Source organism: Lissotriton helveticus, chromosome 5_1 (assembly GCF_964261635.1).
Source record: "Lissotriton helveticus chromosome 5_1, aLisHel1.1, whole genome shotgun sequence".
In the NCBI taxonomy this organism is placed as follows: domain Eukaryota; kingdom Metazoa; phylum Chordata; class Amphibia; order Caudata; family Salamandridae; genus Lissotriton; species Lissotriton helveticus.
The window spans coordinates 521056111-521068429 of NC_136065.1; the positions used below are offsets into that span (position 1 = coordinate 521056111).

Below are 12319 nucleotides of genomic sequence, written 5' to 3' on the forward strand. Positions count from 1 at the left end.
AAAGGGTGTTCTGTGGTTTTTTTCTTACCTGAAACTGTAAACAACAAAGTGACAGAAGATTCATTAAAAGAGAGCACATTTTCCCACGCGCTTTAAAAATCGAAAAACATGAGCCTCAATTTTCACAAGGGAGGGTATTTTTTTCAAATAGGTAAAATATTTATCTTACCTGGAGCTGCTATAAGCCAGATAAAACGCACAAAAAAAAATCTGAAGGTCAAAAATAAACTGAATAAAAATGAGCAATGGTTAAAAGTCCGTTTCCAGCTGGGTTCTGCAGGATACGGACATCCAGTTCATCATGAAACAGGAACGAAACACAAGCATCCAGCGAGAAGAGCTCGCAAGAAATAATAGCTCGTACCATTGCCCCAGGTTCACTGAGCGAGAGCTCTCTACAGGTGATTTACCCCTCCCCCTCTGCAGTCCACGGGAAACAAGGCAGCGCGTGCGCAGAAAGAGAAAAGGCTTGGCGAAAGAAAGAGAGAGCGAGAGAAAGAGAGAGAGACACGCCGAGTGAGGCAATGATAAGGGAGCCAGCGAAATAAGGGAAGGACTTGAATGTTAGCTTGTTTAGTGCATGTGTTTGTCACCAGGCTGAATGTCCCTACAAATCTATCAAAGCAGCCATCTTCGAAGATAGCTCTTTCAAACCAGTTTAGAACGTGCGAGTTACAAACAAGGTTCTCTTTTATGCGCTTAACACGTCTTTTCCAGTAGTGGATGTTAATCAGTTACATCCCTAGAGGGTAAACAACAACTTACATCCTCCTAAAAGAACTGAGGGGCAGATTTACAATAACTGGCGCATCCCTGCATATCAGCAGGGATGAGCCAGTTATTGTGCGTCACGGCAGACACCTCTTGCGCTATCATGGATACGCCGCATTTACAATGGGGCAAGAATAGACAGATGCGTGTCGCAAGCGCGACGCAGCTCCAGCAAGGCTCGGGGTTGCCCTATGCCTAACATGATGCGTCAATCCTTACGCCTGCTTCTAGCAGGTGCAGGGTTTTGACGCAGCATGGCCTTAAAAGTGACTGAGTGAAATCTTGTAGATTTCACTCAGCCACTTTTAGGAGGCGTTCCTGGGCCGGAACGCCCCCCCTGCGCCGGAACGCCAACATGTGGCGCAGGGCTTTACAACGTGACGCATCTCCCAGATGCATCACGTTGTAAATACCCCAAAGCATGGTGTTGGCTTTGCGCTGCCGCTGCGGCACAAAAGTGACACAACGGCGGCGCAAATGTGGCGTATGGGGCTTGTAAATATGCCCCTTAATTTGTAAAATATAGAATGCTGGTGCCCAAAGTTTTGCTCAGAAATGTCGCATGCCTCACGCCTCTTTTATCCACTACCAGGCACTCTCTGCCCCTTTATCTCGCGTTTTCAGGTTGCTGCTTTCTCCTTTTATGACACCTTGTCTTTCCGCTTTGTTTGTTTTTCCCTCTCTTGGGTTTGGTAAAATGTCTGATGTAGAAAATTAAGTGCTGGTCTCCATAACGAGTACCAGTGGCCCCTCGCTGGCAATCACCAACTCAAATTAAGCACAGCATGCTAGGTTGGTCCATACATTACAATCTTCTAGATGCAGATGGGAGGCTACCGATTTCAAGGCAATTTTTCTGCTTCCTGATTCCTCCATCTAAAAACCTGATTCTTTGGCAGTCTAATGGTTGTACGGACTGGCTTGACTCGTAGTATGCACTGCAAGTAACCTTAGAGTGACCAGATTTTGAGAATGAAAAACTGTGACAGCTGGAGATATGAAAATAGGACTATGTGTTGCTCGTCCCGGATTGTGGTCAGAAAAGGACTAAACTAAACACACACGCACGCGCACACACATACTAATTCACTGAAAATAACAAAGGTTACAGTGATGTTAAAGGAATCACTGTCAAAATATCGACCTACAAAATATCGACCTACAGGAATATCGATGCAGAAATATCGAAGGCAAGAATATCGACATCCTATCTACAACATGGTAAGTACAAAAATATCGGAAAAAAAATATCGATGTTAAAAATATCGATGTTAAAAATATCGGGTTTTTTTCTGTAAAAATATAAATGTAAAATAAAGTAAATAACACTAATAAATAAAATAAACATAATGAAAACTATCTAATGTTTAAAAGTAATAAATAATACATATATAATAATAATACATCAATTAAACATATACATAAAATATATTATATATACATATTTAATACGTTGTAATAATTATTTTAATAATTTATAAATCAATAAAAAATATTATAAATTACAAATACATTTACAAACATAAAACAAAAACATAAATTAAAAGTAAAGAATTACGTTTAATAAATAAAAAAATTAAATATACTTTTAATATTTTTAAAATTAATTATATACTACATTATCTACATTTTTACAAAAAAATTAAATAACTAAATAAATAAAAATACTATTCAAAATCCATGAGTAAAAAAAATACAGTAATAAAAATGTTGGATAGCATAGAACTTAAAATTACCATTCCCACTCCAGAGAGCGCAACAGTAGAGAAACCGTTGTATAGCGTAGAGGTAAAAATTACTATTCCAACTCCAGAGAGTGCAACAGTAGGGAAAACATTGGATAGCGTAGGGGTAAAAATTACTATTCCAACTCCAAAAAGTGCAACAGTAGGGAAAGCGTTGGATACCGTAGGGGTAAAAATTATTATTCCAACCCTAAAAAGTGAATGAATGAATGAATGAATGAATACATTTTATTTGTGGTTACTCAAAACCTAAAATAAGACAAAAAAATTGCATTGTTATAAAAGATTAAATAGTTAAAACCATAAGCTTTGCTAACAAAGAAACATTAAAATCTAAAATTCATTAGTACGTTTATACTCAGCCGACAGTCTTGCCTAGTCACAATGGGATGGGCTGTACAGTCTCGACAGTGTAACACATCAGTGCAAGTACTGGCCCGGTTAGTTAGCAGGGGAAGTCCATCAGTTTCCGACGGGTCTGTTGTATAAATTTGCCGAACATAGCCATGTGTTTCACTGTTTCCAGTGTGTACAGATGTTGCACAGCCTCCTTTGTCGTTCTGATCCCTTGTTGTAGTAAAATTGGCTTGAGGTAAAGTCTACGCTCTAAACACAAGAACGGGCAGCAAAGTAGAATATGGGCCAAACTCTCCTGTTTATATTTACATAGCCGACACTCCGTGTACCCCGTCCTTATTGACTTCGAGGGATATAGTTCTTTAAGGGGGAGAGGTTGTAATCTAAACGCTATGATCCTTTGTGGAGCTTGTCTTCCCACTGCCTAGGTAAGATGGAGTTTGGACTTGTGTTCTGTATGTGGGAGGCTTTGGGACTCATGGAACCCTCTTGCTTCCAATGATTCCAGGTCTGAGGTGCGAGAGCAGAGGCGGACCTGTTTTTTTATCGCACTTTTAATGGCGGTATATTTAGTTAACTTGGTGTCCCAGTTTTCCAGTGCAAGATTCAAAGCTTCTTTGGCGGCGGAAAGGCTAATTGAACAGGGGTTGTCAGGCTCCAGAAAAATATTTTTTAAGGTAAACTTCAATGTGTTCACTGTTGCTGCCGTGGTGAGAAAGAAGTATTTGCTCAGGGAAGCCATCTCTTTCAGTTTTTGTTGATTTAGATTAAATTCTAACCGCACTAGATTGTTTCTGGTACATGCGGGTAGTTGGAATATCTTTTTGTATGCCGAGCAGTGGATTTTTTCTAGAGCTCTTGGTAATTTCCCTGGGAAGGCCAGTTGTGCATAATTAAGTGATGGTATTAACTTTGCTCTCAGGACTCTTTGAATTGCACTTGTTGTGGGGCTGTGTAAAGTAGCATGAAGCTTGCCAAGGGCATAAGTAATACTTTTCCCTTTTGTGCGTATTTTAGCAAGGTGAACTCCTGGGCGCCCTGTTTCAGTGAGCCAAACTCCCAAGTAATTGTAATGTTGTATGTAATCCAAAGTCAGCTGTCCTAGCCTCCATTTTGCCAGGTTTTTTTTCGGATAGTGCCCAAAGATTATTATTTTTGTTTTAGATTGGTTGGCAATCAGTTTGTTCTTAGCGTTATAAGTTGCCAGGGCCGAAAGAGCTTTTTGTAGGCCAATTTTGGTATGGCCAAGGAGTATCAAGTCGTCAGCATATTGCAGTAGTTGGATCTTAGTATGTTCGATCCTCGGAGTTGCTAGTGATGCTCCAATCAGGGCTTGACCCATGTCTGCAGTGTATAGGTTAAACAGCATCGGAGCTAATACACATCCTTGTTTCAGGCCGCGATCTGTGTCAATTTTCCATGAGGCAGAGGCTGTCGAAAGTTGGATTCTGACCCAAGTTCTTGAATATAATGATCGAATAGCTTGTAATAATGAAGGATCAATATTCCAGCTTGCCAATTTCTGCCAGAGGATCGAACGGTCAACCCCATCGAATGCTGCCGTATAATCAATGAAACAAGCGAACAGCGGCAGACATTTTCCTGCCACGGCCTTATGTGCGAGATATGAAAGGGCTATAATGTTGTCCACTGTTGATGCTCCGGATCTAAACCCTGTTTGATAAAAGGCAGAAGGCCCTCGTTGCTGACCCAGTTTGAGAGTTCGACCAGAAGGGTTCTTGTATAAGCCTTGCCCTCGATGTCAAGCAAGGCAATCATGCGATAGTTTCGATGATTGGATTTTGGGCCTTTCTTATGTATTGGGTGTAATAGTGACCCTGTCCAAAAAGTGCAACAGTAGGGAAAGTGTTGGATAGCGTAGGGGTAAAAATTACTATTCCAACTCCAGAGAGTGCAACAGTAGGGAAAGCATTGGATAGCATAGGGGGAAAAATTACTATTCCAACTCCAGAGAGTGCAACAGTAGGGAAAGCGTTGGATAGAGCAGGGGTAAAATTACTATTCCAACTCCAGAGAGTGCAACAGTAGGGAAAACGTTGGATAGCGTAGGGGTAAAAATTACTATTCCAACTACAGAGAGTGCAACAGTAGGGAAAGCATTGGATAGCGTAGGGGTAAAATTACTATTCCCATTCCAGAGAGTGCAACAGTAGGGAAAACATTGGATAGCGTAGGGGTAAAAATTACTATTCCAACTCCAGAGAGTGCAACAGTAGGGAAAGCGTTGGATAGCGTAGGGGTAACATTTACTATTCCAACTCCAGAGAATGCAACAGTAGGGAAAGCATTGGATAGCGTAGGGGTAAAATTTACTATTCCCTCTCCAGAGAGTGCAACAGTAGGGAAAGCATTGGATAGCGTAAAAGTTAAATATAACATACTTATAAATAATTGTTGTAAATAAAATATTTTAAATTTTAATTTTTAAATAACTCTTCATCATTTGCAAATACCCATTAATAATTACTAAAAACATACTTAATATTGAATATTTAATTAAAACTAAATTAACAATAAATACCAATAAATATGAATTAATAAATTTAAATTACCTAATAATAAATATTGAACACCAAAATATTTTCAAAACAAAAAACATATTGATAATTAAAAACTGATTAACAAACAAAAAATGGGAAACAATAAATACATTTTTAAATAAAAACATTTTTTATGAAAAATGAATTACCAATTAATAAAATAAATTTCTAATTAATAAAAAGTAATTAACAATTAAAAATATCAATTACCAATTGTAAAAAATTAATTGCCAATTAAAAAATGTAATTTCCAATTATAAACCTTAATTACCAATTAAAAAAATGAATTGCCAAATAAAAAAATTAATTTCCAATTAAAAACCTTGATTACCAATTAAAAGAATTAATTGCCAATTACAAAATGTAATTACCAATTACAAACCTTAATTACCAATTAAAAAAATGAATTAGGGGGGCGTGGCCAAGATGGCGGTGTGAGCGGACGCTTCCTCCCGTAGCTCCCCCGGCCCCGCTCAGCTCGAGCCCCGGTTCCTGCGCTTCTCTCCCCCCGCGGCTGCTTTGCGGGCGAGAGAACTGTGCCGGAGTTCCTGGGGCACATTTTGATACTACTTTGACTCCTATCGCCCTGGAGGAAGTGCCCTGAACGTTTATTCGTAGACCGGCCCACGGAGAAGAGCCTGGATCGGACCACGGAGAGGAGCCTGGGGGCGGAGCGTGTTGCGGCGCTGTCCGGGCGCCTCGGCTGGGCCGAGTGCTGAGTGCGGGTGTTCCCGAGGGATCGGACCCGACGTGCTCTGCAGAGTGCGGGTCCCTCCGGCTGCAGCCTACGTGACCAGAGTCGCCGCTGGACAGCGGACCCTGGACCCTCGCTGGTGCGCTACCCCTTCACCACTGATGTCGGTGAGTGATGCGATGTGGATCCCGAACCTGGAGGCGGGAGAAGGAGGCGTTTAAACGGCGGCCGATCTGGGTGTGCCCGCCGGTACAACTGTGGGACATTGGCTTTGATCTTTCCTGGCCCATTGCAGCCCGGGGGTCTCCGGCGGTCTTGCCGGCCTGGGCCGCCCTCCCGGGTTCCGCTCTTCCGCCATCTTGTCACCGAGGGGCTGGAGCTGGCGACCCTCCCCGCGCCCTTGCCGAACGAGTGCCTCCTTTCGCCCTGGCTCCCGCACTACCTTCCTTGAGAGTGAACTACTGAAGGACCCTGACTTTGGCCCTGCTCACCGCTCTGGTCGGTACTATGATCGTCTCGCCCTGGCCTGAGCCGCCATTTTGTCGCCTGTGACGCATCACCCTTGTCCCCGGCGGGGCCTTCACATCTGGTGCCCACGAGCGACTGGACGCATCTACAGCGGCCAGCCCTGAGCTTTGCCCACTGCGGAGGCCGGGATGACTGGGAGAGGAGGCGCGAAAAGGGGGGACCGCACTCTGCCAGACATGCTCAGCAGGGCCCAGCAGCAGCGGGACAGGACGCAACCATCCCCGGGGCCCTCTCGGGCCTCGGCAGACGCCACTGGAGGCGAGCCACCGGTCACGAGGTCCTTCATGGAGGACTTATTCAGCTCCCTCAGGGAGGACTTCCAGACGCTCAAGAGCGAGGTAGCCAGCGAGGTCCGAGAGGTGCGCAGGGAGGTCGAGGGCCTTGGCGAACGTGTTGACACGGTGGAAACGGCAGCCCAGCGCCGCGATGAGGAGATAGTCCATCTCCAGCAGGACGTTCTCCGCCTACGGGAGCAATGCGTCGAGCTCCAGGCCCACTCTGAGGACCTCGAGAACAGGTCCAGGCGGAACAATATCCGGGTGCGGGGTGTTTCATCCACAGATGAGGGATCGGACCTGGTGGCCTATTTGCAGGACCTGTTCCGGGAGATTTTGGGAGAAGACACGGACTTTCCGATTCGCATAGACAGAGCGCACAGAGTGGGCCGCCAGCGCCAGTCATCGGCACCCCCCCCTGATATTCTGGCGTTCCTGCCGGACTTCCCTTTGAAGGAGCGCATTATGACAGAAGCCCGCAGGAAGCAGCCTTTAACCTTCAGAGAGCGGCCTGTGGCGCTCTACCAGGACCTGTCCGCCATCACGCTGCAGAAGCGTAGGTCCTTCCGGATCGCTACGGACTTTCTGCGGGAACATGAGACGCCCTACTCTTGGGGTCACCCCTTCCGTCTAATCTTCCGATGGAATGGAGTGTTACACCAGCTGCGCTCCCTCCAAGACATCTGCGGGGTGTTGGGACTCACAGCCACGGACGAAGACGGAGCGACGCCCGCATGGAGACGTCCCGAGAGACGGGGCCGGCGAAGATCGAGGAGACGACAATCGCCGGCGACTGCGAGTCGCCCTGATTCCCCTACCATCAGGGCGGATATGGCGGAGGCCCTGAGAGCGGCGGCCGGGACCTTGCCTGAATCCAGCGGTGTGGCCATGACGGCCTAACTTCACTCCGGGGGGAGAGATTCTTAGCCTCTACGATGCTGGGTTGGGGCTGGGGGGTTGGGGGGGGACGGTTGGAGGTGAGTGGCTGAACGTCCACTTGATTGATTCCTGCAGACTTGCCCGTTCGGGCTGGACTGAGACAATGGGGTGTTTTTCTTTGTTTATGGTTTTGGCTAGTTGCCGTGGGTTGGTTCGGGGAGGGTTTAGGAGTTGGTTTGTTGTTGGTGGGGTCCCGTCCGATACTGCCCATGCTCGCGCGAGGCCGGTTCTGGCCTTCCCTGCACCCCTACCCCGCGCGCCCCCTCCGCTGATCCCTCACTTGCTGCATAGCGCTTCGATCCCCTGGGAGCGATGCCGTCCTTGAAGGTGGTGACCCTTAATGTTAAGGGTCTGAACAACCCTGTGAAGCGTAGGGCGATCCTTTCTTTGCTGGAGGGGACGCAGGCGGACATTTGCCTTTTGCAGGAAACCCATTTACTTTCCAATGATTGTCATAGGTTGCGCTCTGCCAAGTTCCCCACCCAATTCTTCTCTTCGGCGTCGACCAAGACTGCGGGTGTGGCCATTCTTTTAGCCAGCTCCTTCAGGGGCGAGGTGTTGTATAAATATGCCGAGCAGAAGGGGAGGCTCCTAGTGTATCGCATGCGGCTTGGAGGTATCGCCTTCACGGTTGGCTCCGTTTACAGCCCGAATGACCACCAGGATCGTTTCCTGGCATCAGTGTTGGTGGACGTCACTGCCTCGCCCGATCGCCATGTTGTCCTGGGGGGAGACCTAAATATGGTCTTCGACTCAGCTTTGGATAGGTCTGCCCAACGCTTCCCGCAGACGGGGGAGCTTTCTCGAGCGGTGCGAGACCAGATTGCTGAGATGGATCTGCATGACCTCTGGCGCACTATGCACCCCACCGATAGGGACTATTCATACTTCTCCCATGCGCACCGCACTTATTCGCGGTTGGACTACCTCTTGGTGAGCGGACCGCTTCGCTCGGCCGCCACGGCGGCAGACATCGGGGTCTTGTCCCTGTCCGATCATGCACCAGTTTCCGGGGTCTTTGCTTGGCCGGCAGCCCCCCCCTCTAGAGGGATGTGGCGGCTTCGGGATACGCTTCTACATAGGAAGTCGGTGGTGACGCGAGTGGGGGAGGTCATTCAGGAGAACCTGGTCCACAATAGCAACTCCGACACGTCTCTAGCGACGCAGTGGGCAGCCTTGAAGGCGGTCCTCAGGGGGGAATTTATTTCCATTTCCTCGGCGGAGAACAGAGAGCGGCAATGTAAGAGAGACGAACTGACGGCGCAAGTCAGGGAACTTGAGCAGGTTCACCGCCGCACGGGGGCTCCTCGGGTCTGGAGGCAGCTGAAAGCGGCGAGGAAACTCCTCTCTGCGCTAGATCTAGATCGGGCGGAATACGCAGCGTTGCGTCTGAAGCATGCCTTTTATACGGGCGGAGACAGATGCGGTAAGCTCCTGGCCCATCGGCTCAGGGCTGCGCGGCAACGCAATGTGGTGAAGGAGCTAGTGGGCGCGGATGGGGTCCCGGTTTCCGGTGACGCGGATGTGGCGGATTCTTTCCGTAGCTTTTACGAGGCGCTATACGCCGCGGAACCCTCCCCACCGGGAGAAGCTGAGGCCTATCTGGAGTCTGTGACCCTCCCGTCTCTGGAGCCCGCCCAGGCGGACCATCTGGAGAGAGACATCCATGTGGAGGAAGTCATCTCCGCTATCGCACGATTGAAGCACGGTAAGGCCCCGGGCCCGGATGGCTACACGGCCTTGTTCTACAAGACCTTCTGCTCCACTGTGGCGCCTATACTGGCTCGCCTGTTCAACTCCTTCTCTGAGCCGGGGGCCATCCCGCCGGACCTTCTTTCCGCGACGGTGTCGGTTATTCCGAAGCCCGGGAAGGATCGGACCCTGTGCGGTTCATATCGGCCTATTTCGCTTCTGAATGTGGACCTTAAGCTCTACACGGGGATCCTGGCGGCCAGACTTGGACTGCACCTACCGGGCCTGGTGGAGGCGGACCAGGCTGGTTTTGTGCCCGGTAGGCAGACAGTCGACAACACCAAGAGGGTGACGCACGTGTTAGAAAAGGCCTCACGCGTCCCGGGAGAACGGATGTTGCTGTCGGTCGATGCGGAGAAGGCCTTTGATAGGGTTCATTGGCCGTACCTTGAGCTGGTTCTCGGGAAACTGGGGATCGGCGAGAAGTTCCGCTCCATGGTCTTCAATTGTTATAGGAGGCCGTCAGCATCGGTGCGGGTCAACGGACACAGCTCTAGTAGTTTTGCCATTGAGCGTGGTACGAGACAGGGATGCCCCCTCTCACCGCTTTTGTTCGCCCTCTATATGGAGCCGTTCGCCCAGAGGATTCGCGACAATCCGGACGCTATTGGGGTTGAGATGGGTCAGTATACCCATACTGTTAGCCTATATGCGGATGATGTCCTGCTGACCCTGGATGACCCCAGGCGGTCACTCCCTGCCTGCGTCCGGGAACTGAACGCCTTTGCACGCGTGGCCGGCTTTAAAATGAACATGTCCAAATCGGCTGCCCTGGATGTGTCGCTCTCCGCGGACACCAGACGAGACCTTCAGCGTCTTTTCCCTATGCAGTGGTCCTCTTCCACGGTGCCGTACCTGGGGATCCTGCTTGCACCTTCGCTGCCCGAGATGGTCAAAGCCAACTATTCTTCCCTTAGCAAGAAGATTAAGGAGGAACTCGGCCGATGGGGCAAGGGCCTGCTCTCGTGGCTGGGCCGTATCGCAGCGGTGAAGATGACGGTACTGCCCCAGATCTTGTATCTTTTTCGCGCTCTACCTCTCCAGCCCCCTGTGGGTTGGATACAGCCAGCGCAAGCTGACATCTCCCGTTTCGTGTGGCAGGGCCGCAAGCCTCGGATGAAGAGGGTTCTTTCCACGCTTGCACCGGAGGCGGGGGGTCTCGGTGTTCCGGACCTCCGGAAGTATTTTCAAGCGGCGCAACTCCGGTATTTGGTGGAATGGAGCAGGTGGGAATCGGACAAGCACTGGCTCTTTCAAGATCAGGCGGTTGCAGGTCGCACCCTTCAAGAGGTTCCATGCCTGCGGCGCGCACACCGCCCGGCTAATCTTTACGCCTCCTTTGTCACCCGGGTTCCACTACGAGTGTGGGATGCGGTTTGTGAGCTCCGCGAGCTAACTACTTTCCCATCACCGTTCACACCCATAGTTGGTAACCCAGACTTTACTCCGGGCCTGGAACCGGGAGCTTTTTCTCACTGGGTGAGTGCGGGTTGCAGGGCGCTCTTTCAGATTTACGGGCCGGAGGGCGTGCTCCCTTTCCAACAACTCCGACAGGACTTTGGTCTGACGGAGGTGGACAGACTGCGTTATATGCAGGTCCGTCACTGGGCTCTCCAACCCCAAGTGCGCGACGTCGCAGCCCGTCAAATCACACCTTACGAGCGGTGGCTGGTGACCCGGACCTCGGATGCCAAGCTTATCACTGATCTATATAAATTTCTCCAACCCCCGCCGTTTCATTACCACAACCCGGGGAGAGAGCGCTGGCACAGAGAGTTGGGCAGAACCCTGAGCCACAAGGAGTGGGACGGGATCGCATATCGGGCGAGGCACTCTGCGTACCACACTGGGCTGACGGAGACTTTTACCAAGGTGTCCACCTACTGGTATTACACCACGGAGAGGCTCTACGAGATGCACAAACTCACCGACAAGGGTTGCTGGCGAGGCTGCGGACAGGAGGGTACTCTATCGCACATTCTCTGGGGGTGCCCGATACTGTCTGCTTATTGGAAGGAGGTCTTAGATGAGGTGGACAGGCACTTCGAGGTTGAACTCCCGCGCTTCCCGGCATATGTCCTGCTAGGCCTTCCCAACGACTTGATGTACCCGCTGAAGTCCCGCAGGGGTAGGCAGATTGCTATTGCGCTAGGCTCAGCTGTTCAAAATATCCTTGTGCACTGGCGCACCCCCACTGCCCCCTCTATCACTGGCTGGTTACATAGACTCTGGCAGGTACTGGGTATGGAGAAGATGTCGCTCACAGTGGCTGGTAATGTAGACCAGTTCGAGGAGCTCTGGCACCCTTTCTTGGCACTGTTGTCCACGGAATTTCGCGAGATCACATGTCCGAGGTACCTACGCCTTCTTAGGCTGACGCCGCCGGCGGCTCCAGCGGATTAGGAGGGATGGGATCGGGGGGACTGGGGGCTGGGGGTAGGTGGCTGGGGTGAATGTTTCTATAACGGGCTATTGGACGGGGTTGTTGGGGTATTGTTTTCTTCTTTTTCTTTTTCTGGGGATGAGGGGCTTGGAGGGACTGTGTTGTTTACGCTGTGTTGCGGGACGCTACTCATGCTTAGCTTTGATTGGGAGGTTGGGGACTATTGGAGGGTTATTCGCACGGCCTTCTTGCCTTACAGCATTTGCCTTTTTTCCCCTCCGGGACTACCGACCTCCCCACTTTCCACCAGAATT

At 49.6% G+C, this 12319-nt stretch overlaps 1 protein-coding gene across 1 annotated transcript in view; it reads right to left on the minus strand.

The window, feature by feature from the left end:
- GPRIN2 (G protein regulated inducer of neurite outgrowth 2) overlaps positions 1-409 on the minus strand; it is a 201294-nt gene extending 200885 nt beyond the window's left edge. Inside the window, exon 1 of the mRNA XM_078642860.1 lies at positions 170-409. The gene's annotated coding sequence lies outside the window, so the exon portion shown is untranslated. The remainder of the gene's footprint in view (positions 1-169) is intronic.
- Positions 410-12319: the final 11910 nt, after the last annotated feature.